At 37.7% G+C, this 9,435-nt stretch overlaps 1 pseudogene across 1 annotated transcript; it reads left to right on the forward strand.

Annotated features, from left to right (window-relative positions):
• The first annotated feature begins 217 nt into the window (after positions 1-217).
• On the forward strand, positions 218-5,540 carry LOC308499502 (cilium assembly protein DZIP1-like; annotated as a pseudogene). The gene is made up of 2 exons: positions 218-235; positions 3,175-5,540. The product of its transcript is annotated as a cilium assembly protein DZIP1-like (transcript).
• Positions 5,541-9,435: the final 3,895 nt, after the last annotated feature.

Consider the following 9,435-nt stretch of genomic DNA (forward strand, 5'->3'; position numbering starts at 1 on the left):
GCCTCAAGTTCACTGAAAAAAAGTAAATAAAAAGGAGGCAAAAATTGCTTCTTTGACCTGCAGTATTTTTTGTTCAATGCATGTGTGTCTACCATAAAAAGAAGTAATCTTCAGGTTTGCATCCTAAGATGTCAGGTACCCAAGAATGCTGTCAAAATTTTGACTGTATAATCATGTATGAACTTGATAAAGATTTCCTCAAAATAAATTTTAGTCTATGCTCTATAAGCTGAAGGTAAGCTCTAAATGGGAAGCACTATGATCAAATTATGAAAAAGCAAAAGACAGTCACTATCATTAACAAGCCTACTTAACAGACTCTGAAAAACTGAGTTGCAGGTGGTTAAGCACTTGCCTAAGATTTCCCAGAAGGTCGAGTGCAGAGTTTGGACCTTGATAGGGCAGTTTGACATCTAAACATTTTGCACCTAGTCACATCTTTATGTTGTTTCTAAAAGGAATGGAGTCAACAGGATAAAAATTTAAATTAAAACATTGTTGTCCAAGACACTCATTTTTATTCATGTGGGCTTATGACTCACTTGTTAGTAAGAAGTGAATATATAATTGAAACCTAAGATAGTCCTCACTTTAAATGTTACAATCAATTAATGACTCTCTCACTGCAAGCTCTTTGATGGAAAATATGTCATCCCTTTTAGCTACAAAAATGAAGCACAAAGACCATCCTGATATAAACAGAGGGAATCCATAGAGTGGTAAACAGTTGAGTTTCCTGGAATGTATCCCTCATGTACATAAGGTTGTAAATGTCCCTTAAATTAGATAAATAGTTTAAAGAAAGTTACATCAATTAAAAATTTGAAAGTATTCACACATTTGTGAGAATTGCAGTGATTCTAAAAATAGTAAAAAAATTTCTCCATAATAATATAATATAATTTAGTTTTCCACACAGAATTTGAGAACTTGATGGAAACAATGAAATTGTGCAATTAAGTGCACATATTCTAACAATGGAGAAACTAAGAGCTAGGGAGATTACTTAGGTGATTTTTAGCAAGACTCAAATACAGACCTAAGATGAGACTCTACAAAAAAACTGTCAGACTTTTTTTTTCACCATATCAAATGAGTTCCTTCATTTTACAATAAAATGTTTCCCTTCAAATTAATCAGATGGAAATGTCTTTCAAAGTCTAGTCTAAAGGCCATGTAAATAAGAAGAACCTCAGCCAGCTTATTGGAAATGAAGAAGTGCAGTCTTTGTCTGTGACATACTAAATCAGAAAGTCTGGAATTGCTACCATAATAAGCATTTCTGTAAACTTTTCTTGGTTAAAATTTGAGAGCTACTACTTTTTGAAATACAGATCATTTCCTTGTTTACTCATTTTGATGCAATTGAAAGATCCCTGTTTGAGTTCACTTTATTTCCTCAGTGATTCTGCAACTATCCCAAATTTCCTTCCACAATCTCAAATGGAAATCAGTGTGAGTATTCATTGATTTTAAAGATAACTATTCCGAAATTCTTAGTAAATTTGTCATATTTGAATGTATACTAAATGCACTTAATTAGGGCATCCTATGAGTTATAACCAATTTTTTCAAACAATGTAAAAACGATTTTAACATTTGTGCTTTCTTATTGTTATCCATAATATTGAAAATCATAATTGCTTTTTTTTTCTAAAGTTACAATTTCTTTAAGGATAATTTGGTATAAGAGGAGTCTGACTCCTTGTTAAAAACCTACATGTGATTTTTGAGTCCTGACCATAAGCAATTACAAAATCCTTAACCTCACAGTAGGCTTGGGGCACAGTCAAAGCACCACAGTCTCTGAAGGAAACAGGCCCCCCGGCCTTTCGCACATATTTGCATTTCTAGCCCAGGTGCCTTCACTTCTAGGTCTCTTTACCTGAAGCCATAGGCAAATGTCTTGGCAGCTCCTGAGGTCTCTTTATGGGGAGAAAGGAGAAACTGTATACTTTCTCCCATTCTGACTCAGTACCCAGTACTTTTCTACTCCTACCTCTTCCTTCTGTCCACTCCCCATAGTCCATCAAATTGAAGAAGCCTTTTGTGCAGGGCTCCCTTAAATATAAGATGACACCCACATTTTCATCGATCTACCTAACATTTGACCTATGTGCTATTCATTGAGGAAAAATGGAATCAGTGTTTCTTCTGTTTTTTTTTCTTTTTTTTTTCATAACTTGCTCATACCATCGAAGTAAATAATTAAAGTCCTGATCCTTTCATTTATGGCTTGTTGTTTTCACTGGCCATCCTGACACCTGGCAAGTCAGCTCTCTCTCCCTGTTCAGCTGAGCTCCTGACAATATAGAGTCATATTCTTCTTCTGTTAAAGAGATGATCCTTTTTGGTTTTGGTCATAATAAGTACTGATTATTTGGTTTTGATTCTGGAACATTGATTTTTCTACTGCCCTCAGCACTCCTGGTTCTCAGACCTTCAAACCCAGACTGGACTCCATAGCATTGTCTCTTTGCTGTCAGGCCTTTAAACTCTACCATAGTCCCCAGTTTGCAGTGGGCAGATGGTGGGACTTCTGAGTGAGGGAGCCAATACCTTATAATAAATGTCTTGATAGATAGATAGATAGATAGATAGATAGATAGATAGATAGAAAATGTCTTCTATTAGTTCTGTTTCTCTGGAAACCCTAACATAGACCCTTTAGAGATAATTCGCCATGGACCTTTTCCTAATACTATTTAGCACATCTAAGAACTGCACATAAAACACTGACATTAGACGTTTGCTTTCTGACACTTACTGGTTTCAGCTCCAACATATAAAGAGCTTAAAAACTGTTACTATTATCTGTTATGAGCTGAATTATGTGTGCTCAAAATTCATATGTTGAAATTCTAATTCCCAGTACCTCAAAATGTAACTACATTTGGAGATAAGGTAACTAAGTTAAAATATTAGGGTGGGCTCTAATGCAGTATGACTGGCTAGCGTCCTTATAAGAAGAGGAGATTACAGATACATCCAGAGGGACAACCATGTGAAGACACAGGGAAAAGACAGAAGATGGCCATGTATTATCTAAGGAGAGAGGTCTCCAAAGAAACTAACCTGGTGACACCTGGATTTCAGATTTCTAGTCCCCAGAACTGTGAGAAAACAAATTGCTGTTGTTTAAGCCACCCAGTCTGTGGTACTTTGTTATGGCAGCCCTATCAAATAAATACACCATCCTTACAATATGTGAAAGCTGAATTCCAGCCATGGCTGGAGAACGTGGGTTGGTGGAGTCTGAGTGTCATTACTGTGGACAAGGTGGCAGGAGCGTGGACAGGCTCATGCTGCAGGAGAACATCATGAACGTCACCTTGTGCCAGCTGGAGGATGAGAAGTGCCCACACTGCCAGTTGGGGGTGGGCCTACTGCTTCTGACGCTTGTCTGCTTACCATCCAATACCAGCTGCACTCACTGGAGGCCCTCGCCTCGCAGCCGCACAACCTGGAGTAGGAGCGACTGTGCCTGAGCCAGGCGAACTATGAACAGAGCCAGAAGCTCCTGACTTAGCAGGCTAGGAGAGCAAGCTACTCAAGGAAGAGTGTAAATGCAGGAAAAAGATGACCTCCCCACTGCAGATGGATGATAGTGGCTGATTTCAGCCACTACCAAGGCCATTTTTGCGACAAGGCCTTTAGGAACCGAGCTTTTCTACAGAGTCATATTCAGTGCCACTGCCCTGAAGATTCTCACCTTGAGTATAAGAAACAGCCACAGACTGATAAGCTCCAGGAGGAGACGACGTGCTGAAGGAGCCACTACAGTTTCCCAAGCATCAGTTAGAGGCTGCGCTGCGCGCCCAGGCGAGCAGAGTCTCCGAGGAATGTGAGATGCAGATAACAAAAGGGGAACATTTCTGAAGTTAGTTGACAGATGGAAGGAACAAGAAAAGGTGAAACTAGTTGATAAAATGGGAAAAGCCAGGGAAATGTTTATGAAGAAGTTTAAAGAATTACATAACTTCCAAGAATTCAGCATTAGACTATCAAAGGTCAGAAATCCAGAAGGCAGATCAAATCTAACTCAAGCACATTAAAAATGGCACAGGAGTGTAAAGAACAATGTCCTCAGTATCCCCAGGATTTCCAAAACGTGATACAATTTCCTGACAGTCAGGAAAGCAAATGGACAGCTTGAGTTCCAGCTCTTCATACTGAGAACACAAAAAAGAGAAGGGTAGGCTCTTATCACATATAGAGAAACTTTGAACCTCAACGATAGATGATCTAAATGCAAGTCATGTTTTCTGTAAGAAAAGGATAGAAAAGCTAAGGCAGAGACTCCAGGAACAGAATGAACTGATTATCACTCAGAGACAACAGACTAAAGAGTTTACCAGTAAGCCATTAAACAATGTCATTAAACCCAAACAGAATCCTTTAACTTGGCCAACTTTTCAATCTAAGCCACCTGCCCTGGCTGTACTATGAATGCCCCAGTCCCACAGGCTTTGGGTGCTAAGTCAAATCTAACAATGGCACACGGAAGGGAAAATGAACAGAATTTAGTAACAACAAGACCCATTAAAGGAAAACTTTGAAGAATAACCTTTCTCTCACTAAGGAAATAAGAACAGTCCTGGAGCAGAGTTGGGTGGAAAAACTGGAAATCTTGGGGATTAATGCAGTATTCCAAGTGATCAACTGAATTCAGTGCTAAGAACCAAGGAATCAACAAGCCATGATCAAGAAAGATAAACAAATACCTAACATTCAGCCAATTCAAGAATTCCTTGAACAACACCTCAACCACAAAATTGAGGGGAGAACATTACTGTCTTCAAGTAGGTACAGTGCTTCTCAAGTGGATACCCTTTCAACTGGAGAAATACCCAAGGCAATACAACTTCCTCCAAAAGCAGACAATGGACTACACTGATTTTACTGATAGCACATCTGTTGAAAAAAATTAAGAAAAAATATCATAGAAGATCATTTTCCCAGAAAGTCTTCAACTATTACGACCTGTCCCTTTAGTTCAGAGGAAGAGTCAGACAATGAGGAGCTCATCCAGGCATGTGCATTCCCAGACTTACTCCCTGTGTCGTCATCTAAAGGCAAGGGTAGCTTTGGCAGGAACACCGTCAGAAGTGACACTGACTGGACTGAGGGAAGTAAAACTGAAGAATCCGGCATTTCTCCCAAACCCACAGGAACCGCCATTAAATCATTAACTGAAAAAGTTGTAAAGACAGTTCCCAATCACAGAAAAGTGAACAAGGCGGTGAGTGGGATAAATGTTGCTGAGTCATTCCTCAAAAGAGAATTAAAAGAAGACTAAAGTGACGATGAGTGGAACATATAATCATTAGAGGAAGAAAATTCTTTGGGGAAAAAAAACTGGGAAAGCACAGAAAGAACATCCACCTGTGGGAAAAAGTGAATCTAATTCTACTCAAGTGCCACGTGCCTGGGGTACATCAAATCTTCAAGGGCCAAAAGGAAGACATCAAGATGCATCAAGCACACTGAAAAGCAGCTTAGTAACTGTGACTAATGGGAATGACTCTTTTGATGTATAACTGTAGTCCCACGTGTCAGAACCTCCAGATGCCAACAGTATTTCAGTATCACAGTATTTCAGTAATCTGCCAACACGATTCTAATGCTCCTGCCTATAGTATTTCCCACAATAACAAAGAAGCTGATTCACAGAACAGGGTCTCTTTAATGGAACCTAATACAGTATTAAAAAACAAAATCTGTCAGCAGTATTTTGAAACCTATAAAGGTGATTAAGACTTCTGTTGCTTAAATATAACAAGTCACTGAAGTCATAAAAAGTTTTTGTTTTTTTTTTTTTCCTTCAGAATAGTTAGAGACACAGAGAGAGAGAGAGAGAGAGAGAGAGAGAGAGAGAGAGAGAGAGAGAGAGCTGGACAAACCAAAACTCAATGACTTTTCTCAGAACTATTAATAAACTGAGGTTGTAGGAAAACCACCACCTGAAATCTAGAAAGTTAGAGGACTCCAGAGAGTCATAGCTGAGATCAGCTTACACGGAGCAGAAACTGTTAGAGCCACAAGCTTGCAGAGAAACTAAAATGGCAATTTTGAGAAATTGCTGGAAGCTTAATGTGAGCTACAGTGACAATTAGAAACTCCTGGGAGCCACAGTCTTAGCCCTTTCGCCCCCACACACTTCTGGGCCTTACCTCTAGGAACTCCCCCACTTTTAAAGTGTGGACTGCATATACCAGCTTCCTTCTGAAGGCCACACTATGGAAAGGAGTGAAAAAGAGTAACTTTACAGTAGAGAAACGTGACAAAACCATCTCAGCAAGGTGATTAATATCAACAGTGATGCCGTGTTAATACTACGCACCTTTGACATGTTATGGTGAGAATGGCACTTTACCCTGTAGCTTTCTCCTCCAAATCCATAACCTGAGTCTAATCATGAGAAAAACATCAGACAAATGTCAACTGAGGGATATTCTATAAATTATCTGACCAGTAATCTTCAAAACTATCAAAGTCACAAAAAAAATAAAAAAACAAAGTAAAACCTGAGAAAAGGTCACAGCCAAGAAGAGCCTAAGAAGACATGATGATTAAATGTAATTGATATCCTGAATGGTATTCTGGAACAGAAAAAGAACGTTAGGGAAATGAGATTAAAATCCAGACTTCAATTAATTTTTTAAAAATGATGCTTGATACTCATCGTTTTATACAATAATATATAGTACTCATATAAATATGATATTACATGATATATTATAATTATATTATATATAATAGGTACATACATGTGTGGCATACACATACCCAAACACACACATCAAAAATACATCCAAACATTACAAAAAAAACAAAGTGTATAAAATGAAAAGTAATACTTTCCTTTCCTCCCTCCCTGACTCTATTCCCACTATTTACAGTGTTTTATTTATCTATTCAACATTTTCCTATAAGGATCATGTCTCCATCTTTTTAAACAAATTTGTAACAAATTTTGTTATACCAACAAATCATGATGTACCATATATATTGTTCTGAAACTTGCTTTAATTTGCTTTAAAATTTTAAAAAAGTAAATTTCTTTACTTATCATTCAACTAGTTATTGAGTGTATATAGGATGAAAAACATGCTTTCTTCATTTTGGTAATCTTAACTTTTACAACAGTGTTCGGCATGGAGTAGTCTGTCAGTAAACATTTGTTGAATGAGTAAGTGAGTAATTTGCACGTCTCAAAGCACAACTCACCCACTGCTCATTTAAGTGAATGATGTGAGAGATGCTAACTTATTTTGAATTGGAAAAAGTAAATTAGGAATTTTCAAAATAGAGAGCGAGCAATCATGTATTTGTTATGCTTTATTTTTTTTTCGTATTTAAATTCTTAGAGTTCAACATCTGGAAACATAAATAAGATAAATTAACTGCAGAGTAAATGACAATTTTGAACCAGTTGGCTCATTTATCTCAGCTTTGCATTGTTTTCTGGGTACCAGATTTTTAACTACATGTACAGAAGGAAAATATGGATTTTAAAAAAATAGTATTACATATAATCATTACATTTTTTTAAAAAATCTAGGTGGAACGACATGGAATATGAAAATAGCATTCTCATAACATTTCTACAATTTCCCTATGCACTCATATTCATATGGTTTCCTCCAACTTCTTGATATGAATATGTTTTGCCTGTAACACAGAATATCTCCAGACATAAAATTTAGCACCTACTTAATATTCCATAAAACATCAGTGCCAATACTGCATAGGAACACATGGCAAAACTTAAAGACCACCTTAAGTAGCACAGGGAGGCAGGTTTTACTGGTATCTGAAAACATCTTGAAACGTGAACTGGAGTCACTGAGATTCTTAAAATGTCTCTTGATTTTTATCAAATGCATTGAGTGGGAAAGAGAGTGATAGTTCTCTGGTGCTCATGGCACCTTGTTGCAGCTTCCCTCAATTTTGCTGCTCCCTCTTACACCCATCAAAGCTTCATTCTTTGGATAAAACACAAACATTTCTCTTTCAACTGGCCTCCATTCAACATAACCCTTGAGGTCCTACCTCCTAAAGTAATAATTTCTCAAGGTGATATTTCTTTTTCCAAATAAAGAGAGTTCCCTAATTGAGACGAAATGTGCCTGGTGCTAAAATAATTATACAATAATAAAACGGACACTGCATCATTGTACACAAAACAGGACAGGCATCAGGTAATGTTAATTTAGGAAAAAATTTAAGAAGTAAATAAAGGCATTAGAACTATAACCAAATAATGTAAAAGTATGCAGTTGCATCTCATTCCATTTGGTAAAAGTATAGTCAAAAATGGAAATTTTATAAGAAAACCAGTAAAAGGAAGAATGTTCCAACAAGGATGTTAAACCAAAAATGGAACAGGTTTCCTTGAGAAGTATTAAAATCACTATAATTTTTACCCTTCAAGAAGAGGTGGCTTTGTGAAGTAATTAAGGATTTCAACTTGGAAAGATAATAGATTAGATGAGTTACAATGTCTTTTCAAACTATGGGAGGATGTGATTCAAAGATAGAGTTATTTTGTTGCTGTTGTTTCAATCTGGAAATTCTTCTTCTTGTTAAACTGTAAGATGTTAAACACCAGTACTGAGTCCAAGAATGATGGATAAAAGATGAATTTATGTTATGGAAAATACAGAGGGGGCCAAAACAAATGTATACACACTTTGAGAAAGGAAAAATACTGTATTAAAATTACTCTGATGGTAACCACTTTGAGCACCTCTTGTAATTGCAGAAGTCAAACATGACTTGTATTCATCTTTTGTAATTGGTATACATTGAGTATTATGATTTGAATACAGTTTTTTCCTTTCTTAAAATGTGTATAGAGATGACGTCATAAAAATGGCGGCATGAGGTGAGCTTCTTGAAATCTCCCCTGGAATTTACATCAAATTGAAAAACTGTAACTCCACAAATGACTCCCTGTGCAGCAGACGGGCAAGATAAAGAGGAGCATTACTGAAATCATCTAAGGTGGGCAAATTGTGTGAGCGGGGGAGGAGGAAAGAGAGAAGTGAGACTTGGCTGCACGGACACAAGACACAGTACCTCAGTGCTCCGAGCTCATGCTTTCTGGAACTACCGCAGCTGTGGAAGAGGAAAGAACTCAGACTACTAGGGCTCCACTTATGGGCCACACAGGGCTGAGGGGACAGCATATAACACGGCTGAACGCAACGCTCGCAGGAGCAAAGACTGAGGGAAGAAGGCTGAAAACAGGGATTTAAGTCAGCACTGCAGAGCAGAGAACAGAAACCTTAGGCACTGAGCCAAGTCGGCTCCTCCCCACCCTCCCAGAGCTTGCCCTGTCCCCAACTGTCCAATGCTAGAAGTGAAACAGTAGCAGTGTCAAATCAAAAGAACAGAATATTTGCAGTTCTGAGAACTGTGGCCCACAGA

The sequence above is a fragment of the Rhinolophus hipposideros genome (assembly GCF_964194185.1).
Source record: "Rhinolophus hipposideros genome assembly, chromosome: 1".
NCBI classification, from domain to species: domain Eukaryota; kingdom Metazoa; phylum Chordata; class Mammalia; order Chiroptera; family Rhinolophidae; genus Rhinolophus; species Rhinolophus hipposideros.